This window comes from Musca domestica, unplaced genomic scaffold (assembly GCF_030504385.1).
Source record: "Musca domestica strain aabys unplaced genomic scaffold, Musca_domestica.polishedcontigs.V.1.1 62, whole genome shotgun sequence".
Lineage (NCBI taxonomy): Eukaryota > Metazoa > Arthropoda > Insecta > Diptera > Muscidae > Musca > Musca domestica.
Window position 1 is genome coordinate 4884570 of NW_026712369.1, and position 28000 is coordinate 4912569.

General features: G+C 29.7%; 1 protein-coding gene across 2 annotated transcripts in view; it reads right to left on the reverse strand.

Annotated features, from left to right (window-relative positions):
* LOC101887648 (uncharacterized) overlaps window positions 1-25818 on the reverse strand; it is a 77477-nt gene extending 51659 nt beyond the window's left edge. The window contains exons 1-2 of one of the 2 annotated variants that reach the window (XM_059129543.1): window positions 25634-25818; window positions 20772-21942 (exon numbers count right to left, since the gene is read on the reverse strand). The gene's annotated coding sequence lies outside the window, so the exon portion shown is untranslated. Of the gene's footprint in view, window positions 1-20771; window positions 22015-25633 lie in introns of those variants that run through there. The other variant, XM_005189248.4, reaches the window with a different exon arrangement.
* Window positions 25819-28000: the final 2182 nt, after the last annotated feature.

Consider the following 28000-nt stretch of genomic DNA (forward strand, 5'->3'; position numbering starts at 1 on the left):
TTATATTATTATATTATATACAAATTAATTTTATTTTTAATTTTTGTATTTTTTATTATTTATGCTGGTAGAAGAGTAAGAATAAATTATTTTCTTCATCATTTTTTAAATTAGATATTATGTACAATTTATTTTTTTTATTATTAAATTTAAAATAAATAATTTAAATTATTTATTTATGTATTTATTTATTTCTTATTTTATTTAGTATTTATTGTTTATATTTATTTCTATAAAATTTATAGTTTTTAAATTATTTATAATTTATTTTTATCATATTTAAAAAAATTATTTAAGTTATTTTTTATGTATTAACTTATTGTTTACTTATTTATTGTGTTTAATTATTTATTTATTTATTTATAATTTTTAAATATTATATAATTTATTTTTATTATATTTAAAAAAATAAATTATTATTTATTTGTTAACTTATTGAGTTATAAATATCATTTCTGTTTATATATAAAATTAATCTCTGTGATTATTGTTTTATTTTTTTAATTAAATATTTTTTTTTTAATTAGAAATTATGTATAATTTATTTTTTTAATAAATTTAAAACAAATCATTTAAATATTTGTATATGTATTAATTTATATTATTATTTATATTATTTATATTATTATATTATATACAAATTAATTTTATTTTTAATTTTTGTATTTTTTATTATTTATGCTGGTAGAAGAGTAAGAATAAATTATTTTCTTCATCATTTTTTAAATTAGATATTATGTACAATTTATTTTTTTTATTATTAAATTTAAAATAAATAATTTAAATTATTTATTTATGTATTTATTTATGTATTTATTTATTTCTTATTTTATTTAGTATTTATTGTTTATATTTATTTCTATAAAATTTATAGTTTTTAAATTATTTATAATTTATTTTTATCGTATTTAAAAAAATTATTTAAATTATTTTTTTATGTATTAACTTATTGTTTACTTATTTATTGTGTTTAATTATTTATTTATTTATTTATAATTTTTAAATATTATATAATTTATTTTATTTTTATTATATTTAAAAAATATTATTTATTTATTTATTTATTTTTTTTTTTTTGGTAACTTATTTCCTTTTTATTGTGTTTTCAATTTTTATGTATTATATAATTTGTTTTTATTATATTACAAAAAAAATCATTGAAATTATTATTTTTTTGTTCATTTATTTGTAAACTTAATAATTTTTTATAGTATTTATAATTTTTAAATATTATATAATTTATTTTTATTATTTAAAAAAATCATATAAATTATTATTTATGTATTCATTTATTTGTTAATATTCTTCTACTTTTTTATTGAGTTTTTTATATAATTTTCAAACATTATATATGTTTTAACATTTTTATTAATATTTATGTATTAAAATATAATTTTTAAACTTAATATTTTTTATAGTATTTATAACTTAGAAATATTAAATAATTTATTTTTATTATTTAAAAAAAAATCATATATATTATTATTTATGTATTAATTTTTTTTGTTAATTTTTTTCTACTTTTTTATTGTGTTTTTTATTTTTATATAATTTTTAAATATTACATAAGTTTTATTTTTAATTTAATTAAAAAAAAAATATTTTTATTAATATTTATGTATTAAAATATAATTTTTAAACTTAATATTTTTTATAGTATTTATAACTTTGAAATATTAAATAATTTATTTTTATTATTTAAAAAAATCATATCAATTATTATTATTTATGTATGTTTTTCTACCTTTTTATTGTGTTTTATTTTTAATTTTATTGAAAAAAAAATATTATTATTTATGTATTAATTTATAATTTTTAAACTTAATACATTCTTATAGTATTTATAACTTTTAAATATTAAATAATTTATTTTTATTGTTTAAAAAAAAATTAAATTATTATTTATGTATTCGTGTTTTTTTTTTTAAATTTATTTACTTATTGTGTTTATAAGTATAATTCGTAAATTTTAAGTATTATACAATTTATTTCTTTTTAAAATTTAAAAAAAAAAATATTTAAATTAATATTTAATTTATTTGTTATTTTTTTTACTTGTTTATTGTGTTTATTTATTTTTATATAATTTTTAAATCTTATATATTATTTATTTTAAATTTTATTTAAAAAAAACATTTTTTATTATTATTTATGTATTAATTTATAATTTTTAAAATTAATAATTTTTTATAGTATTTATAACTTTTAAATATTAAATAATTTATTTTTATTATTTAAAAAAATATATATCAATTATTATTTATGTATTTATTTATTTGTTATTTTTTTTCTACTTTTTTATTGTGTTTTTTATATAATTTTTAATTATTATGTGTATTTTATTTTTAATTTTATTAAAAAAATCATTTTTATTATTATTTATGTATAAATTTATTATTTTTAAACTTAATATTTTTTTATGGTATTTATAACTTTTAAATATTAAATAATTTATTTTTATTATTTAAAAAAAATTATTTAAATTGTTATTTATGTATTCATTTTTTTCTTAACTTATTTACATTTTTTATTGTGTTTATTTAAGTATAATTTATAATTTTTAAATTATTATTTTTTGTATTCATTTATTTGTTAATTTTTTTTTTACTTTTTTATTGTGTTTTTTTTATATAATGTTTTAATATTATATATGTTTTATTTTTAATTTTATTTAAAAAAAATATCACTATATTTTATTTTTTATATTTATATTTTTTTTCTTATTATATATTTTATATCATTTTTTTTTAATTTTTGTATTTTTTATTATTTTCACTAGAAAACTAAGTCTAAATGATGTTCTCTATTTCATTTTTTTATTCTCAAATTGATTCCCTTGTTAATTTATTAACAATACATGTTTATTGTTTAAAAACACTTAAACACGGCCACTGGCCAGTAAGTCAGTTGCCAACTAAAAACCCTCAATACCGGTATTTGTTAACCTTCTCCGAAGCTTGTCAATAATATTGGCGACAGAGATTGGGGTTTTTTTCTGTGGCAAAAAAAAAAAAAAAAAAACAATTCCAACGAAAAACTGATGAGTAATGAAAAAACTACACGTCTGACAAAAGAATTTACTGTCATGTTACTAATCGCAAAAAAAACACAACAACAACAAAAATTATAAATGAAAGTTGAATTGAATATTGTTTAGTTTAATAGTTCCAAGAATTTATTTATTTATTTATTTATTTATTTTTATTTTTTTATCTTTTTTTTTTTTTTTTTTTTTTTTGAGAAAAAAAAAATGACCAGAATAAAAAAAAATCTGGAGCAAATTACTGCCACCAAATGTGTTGGCCATACCGGACTTTTTTCATTCTGCTCCAGTTTCCATTACAATGGCATATAGATAATGTATCGTAATGTTTATTAATTATTTTGTAGCAATTTTGTTGTTATTTTTATTATTTTTTGTTTTGTTTTCAAACTACCATAGCAATTTTGCCTACCATAAAAACCAACAACCCCGAAACAATTACAAATTAATTAATTATTGAATAGTTTTGCAAATGAAACAAAAAAAATGAACGCCACAAAAATTAAAAACTGTGGTCTCCATTGTTTGCCGTTGGATTTCTTTGTATGGCATGGCTATTTGAATAATTTGATTAAAATGTTATTATTGTTATTGCTATTTTTCTTGTTGTTGTTGTACCATTGACTGCGTCACGTCAAATGTGGTTAACCGTGTAAATGGTTTTGTGGAGTCAAAACAAAAGTGAAATTAACCATTTAAGCGAGTTAGAGAAGAAGAAGAAAACCAAATCGTGTCGAAATTAATGGCCAGCCATTTGCGGACACAGTAGTCAGTCAGTCAGTGAGTCGCTTTCTTAAAAGCGTTTATTGCTCCATGATGAGACTGTGTGAGGAGGTTGGAGGGGGAAATTTTCATTTCATTAAGAAAAGGTCTGGTTTTTTGATTTTTATGTTCCGAACTCTTGAAAATGATTTACATGCACCTGATCTCACCCTTACCCTATTTTCAGTTTCAAAATTTCTTAATTTCCATTAGAATTTTCTCTCAAAGAAAACCATATTTTTCTTTGTAATTATTTTGAAATTACAAAAAAAAAAAACGGTTTCAAGTATTTTCAAATTCTCAAAACTCAAGTGTAAAATTAATGAGCATCCAATGCGCCATGAGCTCTTAACAAGTGTTTTTTCGAATTTTAAATATTCTAAGTGGTTAATTATAGATTACGGGCCTCACAAGCCATTACCTGAAAACATTAGCCACAAACACAACAGTAACTCCGGTAGGATGGCTTAGGGGGGAGATGAAGCAAAACTTCGGGATTTTTGAAAAATATGTATGGAGGTTTGTCATTCCGTTTTTAATGCCTCGAAAAATACATTTTAGACCCCACAGAGTATAAATATTCTTGATCAGCATAAAATTTTATGTCGATTTAGCGATTTCCGTCCGTCTGTCCGTCTGTGGAAATCACTCTAGCTTCCGAACTAAAAGAAGTAGGTTGAGAAAATTTTACTCAAATGTCTACTATGTTTGCAGGACTTTTGATATTGCAAATGGGCCATATATGTCCACGTTTTGGTATAGCCTCCATATAACGGTACCTCTCGATATTCGGTATTTTGATTATTTTAGCGTCATTATTCACCGGACTTGTTTCAAATTTGGTATTTGAAGTTCCTAATGAATACTACAGCCTATGACAGAAAATTGTCTGGGCAGGTCCACGACTTCGTATAGGCCCCATATAACTGTACCTTCCGATATTCGGTAATTTGATGATTTTAGCGACATTTTCACCGGAATCTCTTCAAATTTGATATTTAAAGTTCGTAATGGATACTGCAGTCTAAGACAGAAAATGAGCCATGTAGGTTCACGTCTTCGTATAGCCCCCATATAACGGTATCTCCCGATATTCGGTATTTTGATGGTTATAGAGACATTATTTATCGGAACTATTTCAAATTTGGTATTTGAAGTTCGTAACGAATACTACACCCAAAGACAAAAAAATGTCTGTGTAGGTCCACGTCTTCTTATAGCCCCCATATAACGGTACCTCCCGATATTCGGTATTTTGATGTTTTTAGCGACATTATTCACCGGAATTCTTTCAAAATTGGTATTTGAAGTTCGTAATGGATACCACAGCCTATGACAGGAGATTGTCTGTGCAGGTCCACGTAATCGTATAGCCACCATATAACGGTACCTCCCGATATTCGGTATTTGGATGATTCTAGCGACATTATTCATCGGAATTGTTTCAAATTTAGTATTTGAAGCTCGTAATGAATTCCACAGCCTATGACAGAAAATTGTCTGTGCAGGTCCACGTCTTCGTATAGCCCCCATATAACTGTACCTCCCGATATTCGGTATTTTGATGATTCTAGCGACATTGTTCACAGGAATCGCTTCAAATTTGGTATTTGAAGTTCGTAATGGATACTACACCCAAAGACAGAAAATTGTCTGGGCTGGTCAACGTCTTCGTATAGCCCCCATATAACGGTACCTCCTGATATTCGGTATTTTGATGATTTTAGCGACATTATTCACCGATTTTTTTTCAATTTTTGTGTTTGAATATTTTAAATGGCTTAGCAGAATTTTTAAGATTTTTTTTTTTTTTTTGAAAATTTCCAAATTCTTTCCAAATATTGGAGGGTAATCAAATTCGGCCCGGCCAAACTAACATATTTTTTACTTGTTTTTTTTTTTTTTTTTTTTTTGAAAATTATTTTTTGAAAAATATTTTTTTTAATTTTTTTTTTTTAATTTTTTTTTTTTGAATTTTTTTTTTTATTTTTAAAAATAAAAAATACTAAAAATATTTTTTCCCACAATAAATTCTTAACTTATATTTTCTGTATACAAAAATACAATTTTTATAAAATCTAAAAAAAAAATAAATTTTTTTCCTCCCCCGCCCATTTATCATCAAGGCATTTGACCTATTTCCCCAATAATTTCACTTTTTTTGTAATTCATATTTCAGCACTAGTATCTCGGGTTTTATTGGCAATTGTCTTCGTTTCCATGGTTCACAAAAACAGTTATAAAAAAATCCCTTTCCATTTCCCCTAACAGTACACCGAGACACATATATTGCCCATTATCACAAGTTTTCTTCTGCCCAAACGCAATAAAATATATTTATGCTAATGATTAGAAGATTTTCTTACGCTCTTTGCTTTGTGCAAAAATATTTTTTTGTTTTTTTTTTATTTTAAAATGACCTTAAATGGGGCTTTTTTATGGGCGTAGAGAGTAAGAGAAAATCCCATTCCCTTTGAAAAGAAAAAAAAATACAAAATGAAACATAGTTTATGATGATGATAAAGTAGAGAAAATCTAGATTAAGTGTAGCAATTTTGAAATCTAGCTCTCAGATGTTGACCAGCTGATGATGTAGCCCGCCATTGGTCGTGGTAATCTTCATTTCCGCCATTAGGGTTTTTTTGTAATTTTTTTTTCACTGTCTTCTTCTCTTGGCTATTTTTTGGATTTTCTTTTTAATCGTTAGAGTTCATTAAAATGTGTGTTCAAAGCATGTCATTTATGTATTTTGTGTTTACCACACACATACACAGCCACCAGACAGACACCAGAGCGAATTGCGTGCTGGACTGTCTCAATGGAAAGCTAAAGAAGTTATCTGTTTTTTTTTTTTTGTTGTTGCTCTTGTTTTTTTAAAGAGCAATAAAGTTATTAATGATAACTTTATAAATATAGAATTAAAAGAGGAAAAAAATCGTTGTTGGGAAAAGAAACGAAAATTGTGGAGTGGGGGAGGGTTTGAAATTAAGGAAGAAAGGTTTACATGTTAGGGGCTTCGATTTTTAATTAGGATTTTGTGGGACACATGAAGAGGCTTAAACGTGGATTTTTAAATAGAATTTTCAGGGCCTTAAATGTGGATTTTTAAATAGAATTTTTAGGGCCTTAAACGTCTATTTTAAATAGAATTTTCAGGGCCTTAAATGTGGATTTTTAAATAGAATTTTTAGGGCCTTAAACGTCTATTTTAAATAGAATTTTCAGGGCCTTAAAGGTAGATTTTTAAACGTGGAATTTTAAATAGAATTTTTAGGGCCTTAAACGTAGATTTATAAATAGAATTTTGAGGAACCTATAGAGAGGCTTAAACGTGGATTTTTAAATAAAATTTTGATTGACCCATAGAGAGACTTTAACGCGGATTTTTAAATAGAATTTTGAGCGACCCATAGGAGGCCTAAACGTGGACTTTTAAATAAAATTTTGAGAGACACATAGAGACACTTAAATAGAATTTTGAGCGACCCATAGGAGGCCTAGACGTGAATTTTTAAATATAATATTGAGGGACCCATATAGAGGCATAAACGTGGATTTTTAATAGAATTTTGACGGACTCATAGAGACACATAAACGCGGATTTTTAAATAGAATTTTGAGCGACCCATAGGAGGCCTAAACGTGAATTTTCAAATATAATTTTGAGGGAGCCGTTGAGAGGCTAAAACGTCGATTTTTAAAAAGAATTTTGAGGGACTCAAAAAGATGCTTAAACGTAGATTTTTAAATAGAATTTTGAAGGACCATAAGGAGGCATAAACGTGGATTTTTAAATAGAATTTTGAAGGACTCATAGAGACACTTAAACGTCGATTTTTAAATATAATATTGAGGGACCCATAGAGAGGCTTAAACGTGGATTTTTAAATAGAATTTTGAAGGACTCATAGAGACACTTAAACGTCGATTTTTAAATATAATATTGAGGGACCCATAGAGAGGCTTAAACGTGGATTTTTAAATAGAATTTTGAGCGACCCATGGAAAGGCCTTAACGTGGATTTTTAAATAGAATTTTGAGGGACCCATAGAAAGGTTTAAACGTAATTTTTTTTATAGAATTTGAACGACCCATAGAGAGGCTTAAACATGGATTTTAAAATATAATAACTCAAGAGTTTTTTTAAATATTTAATTTTTTTAAAATATTTTTTTTACTAAATTTTTGAAAAATAAAATTATTTTATTTTAAAAAATACCCCTTTTCTCAAAATATGTTAAGATACACATTTTAAAAAATTTTGATTTCTAACAAAAAAAGTTTTTTCATTACAACTACCTATTGGTGGCACTCCCTCACCGGCCAGTGGTAATTTTTTAAAAGTCTTAATGTAAACGGATTTTATTTACAATGTATGGCATGCGGTAATTCTCTGAGGAGGGGGTGATTTGGCTGAGTTCCCTGTTGACATTTTTATTGCCAGCTTTAATTTATGCAATTTAAAATAAAGACAATTGTTGTAACAACAAACCAAAGCGATATGAGTTAAGCCGATTGGCTAATGGCTACGTGACTGTGCTAAGCGTTTTTGTTCAGATTTTTTCATTACAAAAACAAAATGTTCTATGTTGTCATAATTGATTTTGAAAAAAAAAATATTGAAAGTAACTGTCATACGTTTAACGAGAAATAAATTCTAGGAACTCAGATCGAAACATTGATTTCAAGGATTTGTGATAATTTTTTTTCATTTTTTTCTTTTTGCTTTTTTTCAAAATAACTCATTATCCTTCTATTATTCCCTTTTCGAGTGTTATCCTTTTTCACTTGAATTACGGCTTACATACCACAAATCCTTATTTGTTTGCATCACCGATTTTTTTTTTTTTTTTTTTTTTTTTTGTACAACAACTTAATCCAAATAAATGATAACAATTTCGAAAATACTTTTCTACGAGCAGACATGGCAAATTACGTGTCCTTTTTTTTTTTGAAAGAGAAAAATACGTAAAAAGAGAGCAATGACCCATTCAAATGTTTATTTTTTTATAGTTTTTTTTTCACAACGGATTAGGCACGTAATTGTTCAATATATTCTTATCATACTAAAATTGTCTGATGCCAGGAAATTTATCAGGACAATGATTTTTCCAAGGAAAAAATCACGTATCTCTTGGCGTTGCCCCATTAGTTAGTCTTGGACGGGTGGTAGAACAAATTTCCGTTAGCCAGGTAAAAATAAGAAACTCGAAGAGACAGTTATACAAACAACGTTCAGACACACACACACACACACACACACACAGAAAACCACACGACATCTATGACAATATTATGTATAACCAGAACTGGAACGTGACCGGAATTGAAAAAATAAATGAAAATTGTTCTCATCAGCAGGATGTGGAATTATTGAAAATCTTGGAAATATAAAATAGAACAGTTAAAAAGGAGATAATGACCCTCCAGATAGATTTCCGCATAATTACCAAGATTTTGAACGATATTTTTAAGGATTATGACCTTTGGGGAGAATGCCCGACAAAAATTTTAAAACTTCGAAAAAAGCACAGAATTGAGAAATAAATTCACAAAAAAGAAAAAAATAAATAAATAAATAAAATAAATAAAATAAAATAAATAAAATAAATAAAATAAATAAAATAAATAAAATAAATAAAATAAATAAAATAAATAAAATAAATAAAATAAATAAAATAAATAAAATAAAATAAATAAATAAATACTTAAAATAAAAAAATACAAATATTGGAAAATTTGATAACACTATCCAGATCAGATCATGAAACTAGATCTGAAATAGAAAAAACCTGTATTGGCGTTTTGAAAGTCTAAATCGCAAAGTAACCTAATAATAGGGGGCAATTAGGCCCCTCTTCACGCTTTTGGAAATGTTCGATTTAAGATTCCTTGGAATTCATGCATTTTAGCTATATACCGTCTTCGGAAATATTGCAGATAAAAATATGAGGAATATTTTTGTGAAAACTATTAACCCTCAAATGAGTCAGCAAATGGGTCTTTTTGGTCCATTATTCAAAATATGGTTAAAAACTCATTTTAAACGGGATCATAGCAAGTCAAAATATTCCACAAAATTATTTATCATAAAATTCTACTATAGGTCCTAGAAGACACCAAACGTCTAAATCTTACCTGGACGGCAGGAATTCAAAAACATATGAGCACATTTTAGGGTTAAAAATGTGAGTTTATGAGATTTAATGCAAAAATCTCCTACAAAACTTCATTTTAGAAGGATGACATTAAAGGCAAAAATATTCCTCGCCAAATTTCACTATAGGTCACCACGGAACAAAAATCTCTATTTTCATTCTATAGCAATTTTCGTAATAATAAACCGAATATATAGGGTGAGAGGAGAAAAACTGCAACCATTTTCAGACTGCTGTCATTTCTAAGCCCCTGATCCGACAGCTGTTAAAATTATTCCAGTGACAGCTCATTATATTGTTCACCAGCGTACCAAAGCATTTTGGTGAGAATTTTCCGGAAAAAAAGTTATTCGCGATGGAATTCAAGCGTGATAGTGTGAGATCTTTGAATTTGGCTGGAGAACCACAAGTGGCTATCGTTAGAGCACTCCAGGATTTAAATGTGAATAAATATTTTGTGTCTCGTACCATCGCTCGTTACCGTGATAGTTGTACCGTAGCCCGACGTCATGGAAGTGGACGAAAGAAAACAGCAACATCAGCAGAAATGCTTCCAAAAAAACAAAGAAGCGACTTGATCGAAACCAGCGTCGCAGTGGCCGAAAAATGCCCCGTGAGCTGAACATATCGCAATATTCCATTCGGCAAATATGAAAAAATGAGCTCGGTGTAAAGCCATTGAAATTCCAAAAAGTGCAGGAACTTACACAGCAAAGGGAAAGAAAAAAGACTCAAAAGAGCTAAATAGTTGCTTCGCTTGGTCCAAAGTGTTGAACTGCCGAATTTGTTTTTCTCCGTCTCCGATGAGAAAACATTCGCTGCCAGCAGTTTGTAAACAAACAAAATGATCGTGTTTACTTGAGGTCCAAAGAGGTCAGCTGAAAATGTGCACCTTCGGTTGGCCACCAGAACTCAAGCGCCGACCATGAAAGCCGGTAATGGTGTTGGCCGCCATAACAGGCGATGGTCGCTCTCCGCTGTTATTCGAACGTGGCATCAAAATAAATGCCTAATATTATCCGGAAAATATTCTGGAGGGTTTATTACAGCCTTGGGCACGCAACAATTTTGGCCGCAGACCTTGGACATTCCATCAGGACTCAGCGAAATCGCACTCAGCACGCGCCACCCAAGACTGGTTACAAAATGAGATTTCTCGACTCATTTCCACCGCACAATGGCCACCAAAAATTTCCGGCCACCAATCCACAGGACTATTATGACTGGAGTATTTTGGAAAGCAAGGTTGGCACTAAAAAATACCAAAGTATCGATCACCTTAAGCCAGCGCTTCTCCGACAATGGGCCAAAATACAGCAGAGCAACATTCGGGCAGCGTGTGACGGTTTCATTGGCCGTTTGAAGACCATAATGCGTGCCAAAGGTGACCAATTCGAACAAATCTAAATTTATTCTAAAATTTGATGATATTTTCGACATTTTTGGCTTTCATTCAAAAAAATATTTCCGACATTTTTTGCTTTCATTCAAAAAAATTTAAAAAAAAGTGAAAATTATGGCTTTTGACTTTTTTGCAGTTTTTTTTATCTCACCCGGTTTATAGCCCCTTAATTAAACTTCTTGGGATAATTATGAGAGCGGTCTGGAAATTTTCTTAAATAAATTATTTAAAATTCAGTTTGTGAAATCCATAGGTGCCTAGTGTCTGAGGTAATTTTATTAATCGGAAATGTAAAGGACCATAAAAATTACACTTCATATATACTCCTGACTAAATTTTGAAAGACTTTAATGGTCTGTAGAGAAAAAAATTTCGGAAATTTGTAAAAAAGTATTTTTAACAAAATCGGGATCGTTAAGGATTACTCGATTTTAGCTCTAATAGCTATTGAGAAAAATTCTTTAAAAATTGATATTGTACTTCTGATAATCTCTAAGTTAATATTCGTCGATAATAATTCCTCGATTGAGTCTTTGACAACCCCTCAAAAATTCTTAAAAAAATTCAGTGTCCTCGAAAAAAAAATATGAAGAGAATTTAACTAAGTTACCTCCTCCCCCTTTTTAATAAAAAAAAAATTCATTGTTCAAAGATATTAAATGAACATATTCCACCTGCTAAACGTCCCTCATACATTTTGCCAGCATATGGTCCAGATTGCAGTGATGAGAAAAAATTTCTAAATCTAATCAATTTTATGCTGCCAGGACATATGTTGCTACTAAGCATTCTACAGATGCTGCGATTTTCCATTGAAACCTCCTATATTTTTCCAGCTACATAAGAAAACAGAAGTCATATCCTAACACCTTACCCTCCTCCTTAAGCACAGATGCTGATCCTTCCAACATCTCCTTAGCGTTGCACTTGAACATAACATGTTCAATATTTTTTATCTCCAAGAAACTACAAAAGAAGCTATGATCTTGAACCAAACAAAAGAAGACATCATTGTCTGTCTGTCTGTCTCTTGTTGTTGGGTTGTTGTATTACCAGGATGAGCCTACCTACCCCTGTTTTTTTTTTTTGAAAAGGCAGCCAGCAGCCTGAAATTGCAATAAAAACTGCATTCAATCACTACAAGTGTGGGAATATTTCACTACATATTCCCTGCCACATTTTAATGCACTTGAAATGACTGCTGTCTTTTTTTACTCTTCCTCTCTCTCTCTCGCTCGCTCTCTTTCACACCATGCCATCAAACCTGCACCACATTGGATTAGTTGGAATGCAGACGGGGTTGTTTTTGTTCTGTGGATGCCACAGCAGACACATCTTCTTGCCACGACGACATTGTTTATTAAAGTAGAGGGGGAACCTGTCTATATACCCAGCCACGCAGCCGCAGCATCTGGTCCCACAAAGAACATAAAAACGAACAAAACATGTGCAGCAGGTAGTAAAAGTCGTCCAAAGAATCTTCTCCTCTTTTGTTTTGATAAACCACACATTTTGTTTTGTCAAATGGAAAAAGTAATCTCCGACATGTTTTTGTGTCTCTGTGATTTGGAGGCGAAAGTAATCTCCGCTCTTCGAGTTTTCTGTTTTAAAATGGAAATTAAAACAAGATCATAATTTCATTTCCACATGGACGAAATGAGAATTGGAAAATGTTTCCGGTTCTTGAAACTAGTAGACGTGGTCAGTGGAAATAAAAAAATCAATGAGAATTGTACACCAGCTGTCTTTCAGAAAAAAAAACGAAAATAAGCCCAGAACAGAACATGTGGGAGAATTATGGTATTTTTTGGAAAAATTGGGAAACAGATTTTTTCCATTTAAAAGGAGGGTAATAGAGGAGCAATAGCTCCTCTTATAGCTCCTCTTATATAGCTCCACTCATAGAGAAGCAATGCCTCTACTCAAAGAAGAGCAATAGTTCCGCTCAGAGAGGAGCAATAGCTCCTCTCCTAGAGAAACAACGGCTCCTCTAATAGATGAGCAACGGCTCCTTTAATAGAGGAGCAACAGCTCCTCTCACAGAGGAGCAATGGCTCCTCTCATGGAGCAATGGCTCCTCTCATAGAGAAACTATAGCTCCTCGCATTGAGGAGCAATGGCTCCTTTCATAGGGGAGCAATAACTTTTATCATCGAAGAGCAATACCTCCTCTCATAGAGGAGCAATAACTCCGCTCATAGAGGAGCGATAGCTCCTCTCACAGAGGAGCAACAGCTCCGCTCATAGAGGAGCAACAGCTCCGCTCATAGAGGAGCAACAGCTCCGCTCATAGAGGAGCAACAGCTCCGCTCATAGAGGAGCAACAGCTCCGCTCATAGAGGAGCAACAGCTCCGCTCATAGAGGAGCAATAGCTCCGCTCATAGAGGAGCAATAGCTCCGCTCATAGAGGAGCAATAGCTCCGCTCATAGAGGAGCTATAGCTCCTTTCATAGGGGAGCAATAACTTTTATCATTGAAGAGCTCCCCAAGAGGAGCTCTCATAGAGGAGCAGTAGCTCCGCTCATAGAGGAGCAGTAGCTCCGCTCATAGAGGAGCAGTAGCTCCGCTCATAGAGGAGCAGTAGCTCCGCTCATAGAGGAGCAGTAGCTTCGCCCATAGAGGAGCAGTAGCTCCGCTCATAGAGGAGCAATAGCTCCTCTCATAGAGTAGCAATAGCTTCACTCATAGAGGAGCAATAGCTCCGCTCATAGAGGAGCAATAGCTCCGCTCATAGAGGAGCAATAGCTCCGCTCATAGAGGAGCAATAGCTCCGCTCATAGAGGAGCAATAGCTCCGCTCATAGAGGAGCAATAGCTCCTCTCTCAGAGGAGCAATAGCTCCTCTCTCAGAGGAGCAATAGCTCCTCTCTCAGAGGAGCAATAGCTCCTCTAATAGAGGAGCAATAGCTCCGCTCATAGAGAAGCAATAGCTCCGCTCATAGAGAAGCAATAGCTCCTCTCATAGAGGAGCAATAGCTCCTCTCATACGGGAGCAATAGCTCCTCTCATAGAGGAGCAATAGCAACAGCTCCTCTCGTAGAGGAGCAACGGCTCCTCTCATAGAGAAATGGCTCCTCTCACAGTGGAGCAATAGCTCCTCCCAAAGAGGATAAGTATTTCCTCTCAATGAGGAGCAATAGCTCCGCTCTTCTTCTCAGAGAAGAAGTAGAGCTCTTATCATAGAAGAACTAGAGCACTTCTCAGAGAAGAACTTCTCTCAGAACATCTGGCAGTTTCCTCTCTTGGTTCTCTCAGAGAAAACCTAGATTGTTTCCTCTACTGAAAGACCTGTTTTCGTTAGTTTCTTCTCGCAAAACCCTAAAAACGTGTGAATTTTAAATTTTGCGACAAAAAAAATCCTTTCACCTGGGATCCAAAAGAGACCGGCCAAGAAGCCAAAGTTTAAAGCTTTTATCCTTTCAATTGATTTTTACATTGAAATACCCTCTCAAATGACAAATCAACCCCCAACAAAAAAGGCACCCCTAAACGGAAGTTTTGTACCTTAAAGCCTTGAAATCGCTTAGCATTTAAACTTGATTTTGTTGTAAATAACTGGAATGCCTTTTTGCCCCCCTCCTCGACAATTGTCAACTTCTTGTTGGGCATGTAAATTTTCTACATGATTTCATTTTAGTCAGGTCTTCTTAATTCGACTTTGACTTAAATTTCGTTAGGATTTTTTTTTAAGTTTTGTTCTGGGTTTCCTTTTCGCAGGAAGGAGAAGCAAAGCGACAAAAAATGAGTTGCTCATTAACTACAGTTTTTTTTTTTGCTCTCTCTCTCTCCTTCTTCTTATATTACCCGGCATGCAAGTTTAATTGAGCTTGTAGTTCACAAGCTTATTTTTTATGCCAAGAAAAGAATGCCTCAAAAAAAAAAAAAAAAACTGGCTATGGAAATATCCTGCAAATCTGTTTTAACTGTAACACTTTGGGTCCGATGAAAAAGAGGATGGAAATGGGGATTTGCAGATTTTTTTTAACACTTTGTTGTTTTCATTAGCATGAAGTTCCAGTTGTCCTTCATTGTGTCACTCTGACGGTTTGAACAATTATGTGGCCCATGTAATTCGGCTGGGTGAGGGGGCTGGGGACTGGAAACTGTAACTGACAAACTGTCAGAATTTTGTTGTTGTAGTTTTTATTTTTTTTTTTTCAGTATTATGTAGGCATTGTTGTTTTTTGTTGGATGATGATGATGATGTTGCTGCAGCATTTGTCCGGCAATTTGCCGGAATTTCCAGTCCAACCCTGGCTCATTCATTCTAAATTATTGATGCATGCAGCTAAGTGGCCTGACAAAAGCATCATTCATTTTTATTCTTGACATAGTGTCAGGATGTCAAATAACAGCAAATTGCCAACAAAATTGTTAATTAAGTTTAACAGCAGGAAAAAATCGGAAGAGATTTCTGGAAAATACATTTTTATGAAATTTAGAGGGTTTTAGAAAAATTTTCAAATTTTTTTCAATAAAAAATTCAGACATTTTACTAAAATTTAAATTCAATTACTCTGTCCCTTCTGCATCAATTTGAAAACCCACAAATATATTTTCTATCTAAAAAATACTTAAATTTTTTTTACAAAACTTAGGGTTTAAAAAAATTATTTCAATTTTTTTTTCAATAAAAAATTATTTCAATTTTTTTTTTTCAATAAAAAATTACTTCAAATATTTTCAATAAAAAATTATTTCAAAAAAAATTTTTTTTAATAAATAATCCCGAAATTTTTTTGTGTTTTTGGAAAAATATTTCAATATTTTTTTCAATAAAAAACTCAGACATTTTTCAAAAATTTAAATTCAATTACTCTCTCCTTTCTTCTTCAATTTGAAACCCCACAAATATATTTTCTACCTTAAAAATACTTAATTTTTTTTTTACGAAACTTAGGGTTTGAAAAAAATTTTTAATTTTTTTTTTTTCAATAAAAAATTATTTCAATTTTTTTATTTCAATAAAAAATTATTTCAAACATTTTTTTAAAAAATCCCGACAATTTTTTTTTTTTTGTAATTTAAATTCAATTACATTGTGATACCTCAGAATTTTTTTAAGAAACTTAGAGGTTTTTAGAAAAATATTTCATTTTTTTTCAATAGAAAATTCAGACATTTTACAAAAATTTAAATTCAATTACTCTCTCCCTTCTTCTTCAATTTGATACCCCACAAATATATTTTCTATCTGAAAAATACTTAATTTTTTTTTTACGAAACTTAGGGTTTAAAAAAATTATTTCAATTTTTTTTCAATAAAAAATTATTTCAATTTATTTTTTCAATAAAAAATTATTTCAAAAAAAAAATTTTCAATAAATAATCCCGACTTTTTTTGTGTTTTTGGAAAAATATTTCATTCTTTTTTTTTCTATAAAAAATTCAGACATTTTACAAAAATTTAAATTCAATTACTCTCTCCCTTCTTCTTCAATTTGAAACCCCACAAATATATTTTCTACCTGAAAAATACTTAATTTTTTTTTTACGAAACTTAGGGTTTAAACAAATTATTTAATTTTTTTTTTTAATAAAAAAGTATTTCATTTTTTTTATTTCAATAAGAAATTATTTCAAATACTTTTTCAATAAAAAATCCCGACATTTTTTTGTAATTTAAATTCAATTTCTTTATGATACCTCAGAATTTTTTTAAGAAACTTAGAGGTTTTTAGAACTTAGATGTTTTCAATAAAAAAAATGCAGACATTTTACTAAATTTTAAATTCAATTACTATCTCCCTTCTTCATCAATTTGAAACCGCACAAATATATTTTCCATCTGAAAAATACTTGAAATTTTCTTTACGAAACTTAGGGTTTAAAAAAATTATTTCATTTTTTTTTTCAATAAAACATTATTTAATTTTTTTTAATAAAAAAATATTTAATATTTTTTTTTCAATAAAAAAAATATGTCAATTTTTTTTTAAATAATTTCAATTTTCAATTATTTCAATCTTTTTTCAATAAAAAATTATATATCAATAAAAGATCCCGACAAATTTTTTTTGTAATTTAAATTCAATTACTTTAACGATATTTGGCCTCATATCTTCATCTCATCTTGAAACCCCACAACTTATCCTTTCTTTTTCTGATTTATCTTTGCCTCTTAAGCCAATTATCGAATTAGTTATCATTTTTTTTTTGTCTTCCAGCCTTTTTTTATTTGAGGGCGTAATTTTCACACATTTTTCTATTGTCCTTGTGTATGTGTGTTTTTTCTTTCTCTTCTTTCTCCTTATTATCCTTGCAGTTATCAGATTATTTTGTGGGCCTCTCTTTATTTGCTAACTACATTTGCCAGAAATTTTCCTTTGGCCATGAGAAAAAAAATTCCAGAGTTTATCTCTTGGCAGATCAACCTTTTTTCTGGCCTTGTCATAAAGGAAATTTTTTTTGCAAAAAAAAAATATTTTTTTCTCGTGTGATAAGAGAGGCGTCTCCTACAGATAAGGAAACAAAGGGGAAAATCTGTTACAAATAGCCAAGATAAAAAGGAAAAATAGAAAAAATGGAAGAATAGTGACATAGAAGTAATGGATTTAATTGAAATTTAATTAGGAGTGAAAACGGATGGAAAGGATTGAGGATATCATAGATTTCAGGCCTACAGGGTGAAATAACAAAAAAAAAACTACAACAAAGTCAAACGCCATAATTTTTACATGTTTTTTTTTTTGTCATAGAAGTTATTTTTAAAATAACATCTGGGGAGAATATCCCAGACAAAAAAACAAGGCAACTGATGAGGATTGGTGGCTCTTTCCGAAACCTAGGTATTCCCTGCCTTACCCCCATCATCGTTCTCCACCAATAAACAAATGTTGTTTTTATAAAAACAACAATAAAGGGATTAAGCCTGACCATTTTGCAACAACAAAATACTATGGTATCCCGAACAAATAAGACAACACTGTTCCATTTTATTTTTGAAATTTTTTTGAATGCAAACAAAAAATGTCGGAAATAGCATCAAATTCTAGAATAATTTTAGATTTGTTCGAATTGGTCACCTTTGACACGAATTATGGCCTTCAAATGGCCAATGAAACAGTCACACGCTGCCCAAATTTTGCTCTGCGGTATTTTGGCCCATTTCGGCGAAGCGCTTGCTTGAGGTGAACGACACTTTGGATTTTTTAAGGGCCAACCTTGCTTTCAAAAATACTCCAGACACCAAAATAGTCCAACGGATTGGTATTCGGAGATTTTAGTGGCCAATGTGCTCTGGAAATGAAGCGAGGAACCTTATTTTGTAACCATTCTAGGGTGGCGCGTGCTGAGTGCTGCGATGGTGCTGGATGGAGTTCTGTTGAAATATGCAAGGTCTGCGGCCAAAATATTTTCGGCCAGAATATTTTCGCGAAGTATTCGGCATTTATTCTGATGCCACGATCGATTTATACGAGCGGGGAGTGACCATCGATTGTTATGGTGGCCCACACCCATCACACCATCATCATGGCCGGCGCTTGAGTTCAGGTGGCCAACCGAAGGTGCACATTTTCAGCTGACCTCTTTGGCAAGTAAACACAATCATTTCGTTTGTTTACAAACTGCTGGACAACGAAAGTTTTCTCAGCGGAGAGAGAGAGAGAAAAAACAAAATTCGACAGTTCACCACTTTCGACCAAGCGAAGCAACTCTTTAGCTCTTTTGAGTCTATTTTCTTTCTGTTGCGGTGTAAGTTCTTGCACTTTTTGGAATTTCGAATTTCATTGGCTTTACCCCGAGCTCATTTTTCCATATTTGCCGAATGGAATATTGCGATATGTTCAGCGCACGAGCAATTTTTTTCTCCTTTTCGAACCATTTCTTCATCATCAGCTGTTTTCTTCCGTCCACTTCCTTGACGTCGGGCATCGGGTTAAGCTACCAGTATCACGATAACGAGCGATGGTACGAGACCCAAAAGATTTATTCACATTTTAATGCTAGAGTGCTCTATTTATAGCCACTTGTGGTTCTCCAGCCCAATATAAAGAAATCACACTATCACGCTTGAATTCCGAGCTGTCACTGGGCAAATTTTAACAGCTGTCGGGCGAGTGGCTTAGAAATGACAGCAGTCTGAATTTGGTTGTCTTTTTTTCATGTCACCCTGTCCTTAGGGAATCCTTTAAAATCTCCTAGAAAATACACTTCTATTGTCCTAAAATTATCTTCAAAATTGTCTACAAAAGTAGACCTTTAAAAATCTTTAAAAAAAAACTAACTGTATGGACTTTGACAAATTACCTATAACTTGTGTTTATTGTCCTTTAAAAATATCATAAAAAAATTATTTTATACTCTTCTTATAGTCCTTAAATAATCCAGCTTTAAAGTCTTTGAAAAAATCCCTTTAAATCTCTTATAGCCCTTAAATAATCCACCTTTAAAGTCTTTGAAAAAAAAATCCCTTTAATTCTTCGTTGGTCTGTCTCTCTCTTTCATAGTCCTCTCTTATAGCCCTTAAAGTTTAAGGCTTTAATAATCCACCTTTTAAGTCTTTGAAAAAATCCCTTTAAACCGTCGTTGGTCTCTCTCTCTCTCTCTCTTTCATAGTCCTCTCTTATAGCCCTTAAATAACCCACCTTTAAAGTCTTTGAAAAAATCCCTTTAAATCGTCGTTGGTGTCTCCCTCCTTCTCTCTCTCTCTCTCTCTCTCTTAAAATTTGTATTATGTCCCCAAATGAGGCAAAATATTTTTGTTTTGATTTTTTTCCCCATTTTCACAAACAAATTCAAAAAAATATTCATTTATTAAATATTTAAATTAAGTTGTCGTCAGATTGGAGACCAATTTACATTTTCGAAAAATTCCTTCAAATCCTCTTTCATAGTCCTCTCTTATAGCCCTTAAATAATCCACCTTTAAAGTCGTTGAAAAAATTCCTTTAAATCGTCGTTGAAGTCTCTCTCTCTCTATCTCTCAAAATTATTTTTTCTCTTCTAATGCGGCAAAATATTTTTGTTTTAATTTTTTTTGTTTTCCTTATTTTGACAAACAAATTTCAAACATTATTCATTTATTAAATATTTAAATTAAGTTGTCGTCAGATTGGAAACCAATTTACATTTTTTTGGGGACTATAAAATTTAAAAAAAAAACAACAACAAAAAATGCAGTGTTTGGATTTTTGTGTGTGGCACAAATGATGGGAAACTTCATCGAAAAAAATCAACAAAAAAAAACTAGCCATCATTAAATTGATATTAGGCACACACAGACGGACGAACAGGTGTATTTGAAACGGAAACCCCAAAAAAAAACTCGAGTCAAGTTCAAAGGTGTTTGATTTGAAACTTTTACCGAATGAACTTTTTTTTTTTGGTTAAAAATTCGGTAACTAATTAAGCTCTTGGTTTTAAATTAAAAAAAAAAATAAGATATTTAAACAAAAAACTTACCTTGTTCGATTTTGTAGATTTTGAAGTTGAAGATAAATGTTGGAAAATATTTCCACTTTATTTGAAATATTTTGTTAAATGTTGTTTCCCCCTTTTCAAATGAAAGTAATCCAAATGGTTTGTTTTCGTTGTTACTGTTGTTGTTGGTTTTAAATCCTTATATAATAACAGCTTTGTGGAAATGTTTTGTGTAAGTTTTGAAATATGTTTCAAAAAAAATTTATTTATTTATTTTTCGAAGTTTTTTGCACGGTTTTGCTTTGATGATTTAAGAGACGTTGAATTTGTTTGAACATTAGTTTTAATTACACCTTTCGGATGGATGATGTTATTTAAACATACATGTGTGTTTAGATGTGTGTGTGTGTATGTTTCTTATGTTTTCAAAACACATGTTTTTTTGGTTATTATTAATTGCCGCAACATTGCACTGCATTTATACACAACAAAATTCATGTAATAATTATTTTTCTTGTATTTGTTTGAATAATTTTCTTTTATTTTCTTTCTTTTTTTCTAAAACAAGGTCGTTGCAAAAAAAATTTTTTTTTTTTTGCTTCTTTGGATTTCAATTTTTTTTTTTTGCAATTTTTTCTTCTTTGGAATGTTATTGATTTTTCACGGTTTTGAACAAAGTTTTTTTTTAGTTTGCAATTTTTTTCAAGCCTTTACGCACTACCTTCCACTTCTTTCCATGTCACAATAGCCACGCATGCGCATCTGTGCCTTGTTTCAAGTCCATCGACCAGGTGTGTTATTAGCTTTGATTTTTATCGAGTTTTTCTTTATTTTGTTTTGCTTTTTCCTCTTCTTTTTTGCAATTGCAATTTGTTGTTGTTGCTGTTGTATACTTAATTTTCACGTTCGTCAATTTGCTGTCAATGTTTCAGAAAAGGCAACGCGTTTTTTTTTTTTTTTTTGCAGCAGCAGCATAAAAATCCAATTGACAATTTGATGGGGAGATTTAGTCATGCGTGACGTAAAAAAATTGTTGTTGTTTTTTAAGTTGTCTGTCAGTTGTTCTGGCTTGGCATGGATTTATATGTTGTTGTTGTTGTTATTGGTGATGATGTTACATGGCTTATTGGTAACGGCGTTGTTTTGCAAGTTCATATTTTTTCGATTTTCTTTTTTATGAAATATTTTGGTTTTTGTAATTTTTTTCACAATTCTGTAAAAGATTTTTAATAAAATAAAATTAATTTGAAATTTCCAAGTGGCCACTCAAAATTCATAATTTTTGGGAGAAATAATCGATATTAAGGGTCTAAGACATGGCTGAGCAAGTAGATGTTCCAGCGCAAGCCGACAATTTCTCTTAATTTTTTTGTTAAACAACCAACCAATCAATGCCTACGGATTATTTATCTAATTTTTTTTTTTAAATGTGCTTTAATAAAAATTTAAGACAAAATTCGTGTTGAAAAAAATGGAATTTTAATTTTCTCTTAAATAATCTCTTTTTATGCTTCTCTTTAGACCAGAGCTGAACAAACTCACATTAAGAAATTATTTGGGGAAAAATTTAAAATTATTATTTTTTTTTAATATATTTTACAATTTTTTCAACATTTTTTTAAAAAATGAATGTTGTCTAAATTAGTCTTTAAATGAAATTTTTCAAAATAATTAAATAAGTAATATATAGACATTGATTGATTAATTAATAAAAAAAATAAGAGAAATTGACCGTTTACGCTAGAACACCTTTTGTCTGAGCTATGCTCTAAAGAAGGGCCGGGAAGAGAGAAGCAATTTTGTTTTGTTTATTTTTATAAAAGATTTTCCTAAAGCCTTCTAATTGTATATAACTCTGAAACGAATTCGATAAAATTTGGTAGAGGTATTTTCGAGCTATCTATCAAAAAACTTGAAGTCGGAAAAATATATTAGCGGGAGCTATATACAAATCTGTACCTATCTTTATATAATTTGATAGAGGTATTCTCGAGCTATATCTGATGTCCGGTACCAAAGATCATTGTTGTGGTGTGCATATTACCCATGTGAGGGGCCCAAATCGGATGAAATATATATAAGGGAGCTATATCTATATCTGAACCGATTTTCCCCATATTTGAAGTACATATTTCTAGAATGAATTCTGACGGAATTGCCAAAAAACCTGAAGTCGGATAAATATATTAATGGGAGCTATATAGAAATCTATACCGATCTTTATAAAATTTGGTAGAGGTATTTTCTAGCTATATCTGATGTCCGGTACCAAAGGTCTTTGTTGTGGTGTGCATATTACTCATTTAAGGGGCTTAAAACCCCAAATCGGATGAAATATATATAAGGGAGCTATATCTGAACCGATTTTCACCAAATTTGATGTACTTGCTTCTAGACTGAATTCGGTCAGATTTTCCAAAATTCGGGTCATTTGGGTTGATATTGGTCATTTGGTGCTCAATTAACCCAAATTCGGTTGAAGATATATATGGGAGCTATATCCTAATCTGATCCGATGTCGATAAAATTTGACAGATGTATAGCTATATCTGATGTCCGGTACCAAAGATCATTGTTGTGGAGAGCATACTACGCATGTGAGGGGCTTAAAACCCCAAATAGAATAAAAAATTATCTGAACCGATTTTCACCAAATTTTATGTACTTGCTTCTAGACTGAATTCGGTCAGATGTTCCAAAATTCGAGTCATTTGGGTTGATATTGGTCATTTGGTGCTCAATTAACCTGAATTCGGTTTAAGATATATATGGGAGCTATATCCTAATCTGATCCGATGTCGATAAAATTTGACTTATGTATTTTCAAACTGTAGCTGATATCCGGTACAAAATATCATTGTTGTGGAGTGCATATTACTCATGTGAGGGGCTTAGAACCCTAAATCGGATGAAATACATATATATGGAGCTATAGCTATATCTGAACCGATTATCACCAAATTGAAAGTAGCTGCTTCTACACTAAATTTGGTCGCATGTTCCAAAATTTAGGTCATTTGGATTGATAATGGCCATTTGGCGCACAATTAAGTTAAAATCGGTTGAAGATATGTGGGGAGCCTATATCTATATCTCAACCGATTTTCACTAAATTTGATGTAGTTGCTTCTAGACTAAATTCGGTCGGATTTTCCAAAATTCAGGTCATTTGGACTGATATTGGCCATTTGGTGCATGGAAGCTGTATCTAAATTTAAACCGATTCTCACTAATTTCAATGGCGTTCGACCTTGGGCCAAATAAATATTATTTGGAAAATTTCATCTCAATCGGATAATAAATGCGATCTGCATTTTGTTCCCAGAAATACATGGACTGACTTGCATAAATTGGCTCACAAAGTGATTCTATGAAGATCATTAAAAGTTGCTATGGGATCACGATTTTCTCTGCGTGTAACAAACAAATGTGCCAAAGACATAATACCCTTACCGCTATGTGGTATAGAGTATAAAAAAATATTAAGTTTCAAAATTTTGTATTCAATGGAAATTGGTTTCCATAATTCAAAGACTTTTTCAATCAAAATTAAATACATTAATGTTTAAAACCCTTTTTTGTTTGGTATTCTTTATGTTTTAAAAAACAAAATTGGCAATTTGAAAATTAATACGAAATTTGGTAAATTGAAAATCCAACATTTTAAATTTTTTCCAGATTTTATTTATTTCCAAAATATTCGGAATGCGATTTTTTAATAATTTATATAATTCACATTCTTCATTTCAGTTTTGTCTGTTAATCACAAAGAACTAAGTTTTGAATGAATTTCAAAAATTATTTTTTGAATTGTTATTTATTTTGTATAAAAGTACACTTTTAATGAATTGAAGATTTTTTATTCCAATTGTTTTCATAAATATTTTGTTGTTGTAAAGTGGTTCAAAAATATTTCATGGTCATTATTTTATAAAAATTGGAATTATTGTTTATTTATTTTTTATATGTATTCATTTTTTAAGTTTATTATTATTATTATTATTATATTATTATTATTATTATTATTATTATTATTATTATTATTATTATTATATTATTATTATTATTATTATTTTATTATTATTATTATTATTATTATTATTATTATTATTATTATTATTATTATTATTATTATTATTATTATTATTATTATTATTATTATTATTATTATTATTATTATTATTATTATTATTATTATTATTATTATTATGTTATTGTTATTATTATTACTATTATTATTATTATTATTATTATTATTATTATTATTATTATTATTATTATTATTATTATTATTATTATTATTATTATTATTATTATTAATATTATTATTATTATTATTATTGTTATTATTATTATTATTTTTTTTTTTTTATTATTATTTATTTTTGGCGGGATATCAATACTCCAATCGTGTATATTTTTTAAATATTTTTGAGGTACTATCACAACTACCAATCATGATTTTGTTTTGTTTTTAATTATAAATTTTTCTTTTTTAATATTTTTTATTTTAAAACAGTGTTTGGCTTGTTTGTTCGGGATACCATAGTATTTTGTTTTTGCAAAAAAATAAAAAAAAAATATTTTATTATTTCACATAACATATTTCTTCATTATGTCTAAATTGCCACAATTGTTTTCAATATTCATATTTTGTTTTTCATTTTTTTTTAATTTGCATTTTTCAATCATAAAATAATATTAATAATAATTATAATAATTATTATAAAAATTATAATTATTATTATTTATTTTATTTATTTTTTTTTTTTTTGTGGAAATCACTTTGTTTCTATTTTTATTTATTATTTTTTTTTTGTTTGTATTAGAACTCTATATTTCTTCATATCACTCTTATATGAATATTATTATATATATTTTTGCATTTTTTAGGGTTTGTTTACATTTTCAAACTTAATCGCTTTTTTATTCTATTTTTGCATTGGTATTATTTTTATACACCAAAACTGTTAATAGTTTATTAATTTCTTTCGGTGTAATCTGGTACGGTAGTAGTTCGTTTCAATTTTTATCCGTATATTATAAACCGTCTCGTATATCCATCAGTAAGTGACTAACTTCAAGTATGCTAAGACAGATCCATACCACGGCCTCTAGCGCTAGTCTACCAGCAAAATGAAACACACGAAAAATGAGAGAGAGATAGAGAGGGATTAATATTCTCTACTCAAACAACACACATTTTTCACAAATACAAAAAGTACTCAAAACAAACCACTAAACACTCATAGCAGGCAGGCAAACCGATACAACGAAGTATCTCAACATTATACATTACAACAACTACTACTTCATCCACCAGCAACATTGCATCTTGTAAACAAAACGGCAAAAATAAAACAAGCGTCTGGCAACATAGTATCTCAACATACCAACAAAAAGAAATATCTCAACATTGTATCTTAGCAGCAGGCCACTCATTTTCCCCAGCAACATGGCAAGTAACTAACAACAGATGTTTATTTGTTGGCAACCGGCTTTGCGGCATTTTTCATAAAAGCAATGGAATGCCAGAGCCATATCAACTCAATAACTACACTCAAACTAAACATCTGTTGTTTATATTACTCTCCATATGTTCTCTCTCTCATACTCTACTTTTTTCTCTCACTCAAAACACCAAAAATCCAGTAAGACCACATTCCTTCATCTAGTTCTCTGTTTTCCATATTGAGACAGAGTACTAAGATTTATAACTTGTTTTATGCTTGATTGTCTCTCTCTCTCAGACACTCTCTCTCACAAAACTGTATATCGCACTCAAGTCATGTAACGCATATTAGTGTCATTACTTTTAGCAATCATAACATGTGTTTAAGATCCATTGCCGACAATTACAGAGGGGAGAGACTGTGTTTGCTGTTCATTGACCGAGTAGTAAACTCTCTCATAAGTTATATAGTTGGACTTGAAATATTTGCCAATAACGGTATATTAGAAAGAGACTTTAAATATATTAAAGGATAAAAGAGCTCCAAGGGTGGATTTATTGAAGAATTCTTCAACTTGGATTTTTTAGAGAATTTTGGGAAAGACTCTCAGGACTCTAAACGCGAATATTTTAAAACATTTTAAATGAGACTATCAGACCTCCTAAAGAATTTTTGGGAGTCTATCAAACGAGGACTTTTTACGAAATCCTAGGGGACCTCTAAACGTGGACGTTTTAAAGTTTTTTTTTGGAGAGGCTATCAGGTCTCTAAACTTGGATTTTTTAAAGAAATTTAAGATAGACTGTCAGGGCTTTAAAATCCGAATTTTTAAATAATTTTTAGGAGAAACCATCAGGAGGACTCTAAACGTGAGGTATTTTAAAGATTTTTAGCAGAGACTATCAGGATTTCAATCTTAGATTTTGTAAAAAAAATTATTTTTGGAGTGACTAACCGGTTTCCAAACGTGAATTTTTTTATGAGAGATTATGTAACTTTCAAACTTGGATTTTTCTAAAGAATTTTTAGGAGAGATTATCAGGCCTCATAACTTGGATTTTTTAAAGAATTTTTGGGAGAGAGGTCTCCAAACTGGGTTTTTTTAATGGGCGACTAACAGATTTCCACACTTGGATTTTTTAAAGAATTTTTAGGAGGACCTAACAGGTCCCTAAACATGGATTTTTTAGAAGACAATATCAGGTCTTCAAACGTGGATTTTTTAACGAATTTTTTGGAGAGAGTACGAGGCCTCTATACGTGGATTTTTTAAGAACTTTTTTGAGAGAGTAGGAGGCCCCTAAACGTGGATTTTTTTAAGAATTTTTTGGAGAGAGTAGGAGGCCTCTAAACGTGGATTTTTTAAGAATTTTTTTGGAGAGAGTAGGAGGCCTCTAAACGTGGATTTTTTTAAGATTTTTTTTGGAGAGAGTAGGAGGCCGTTGAACGTGGATCTTTTTAATAATTTTTTTGGAGAGAGTAGGAGGCCTTTGAACGTGGATCTTTTTAAGAATTTTTTGGAGATAGTAGGAGGCCCCTAAACGTAGATCTTTTTAAGAATTTTTTGGAGAGAGTAGGAGGCCCCTAAACGTAGATCTTTTTAGGAATTTTTTGAAAGAGTAGGAGACCTTTAAATGTCGATTTTTTTAAGAATTTTTTGGAGAGAGTAGGAGGCCTCTAAATGTGGATTTTTTAAAGAATTTATAGGAGAGACTATCAGGCCTCCAGACTTTAATTTTTAAGAAATATAGGAGATACTATCAGGCCTCCAGTCTTAGCTTTTTTAAGAAATCTAGCAGAGATTATCAAGACTTTAAA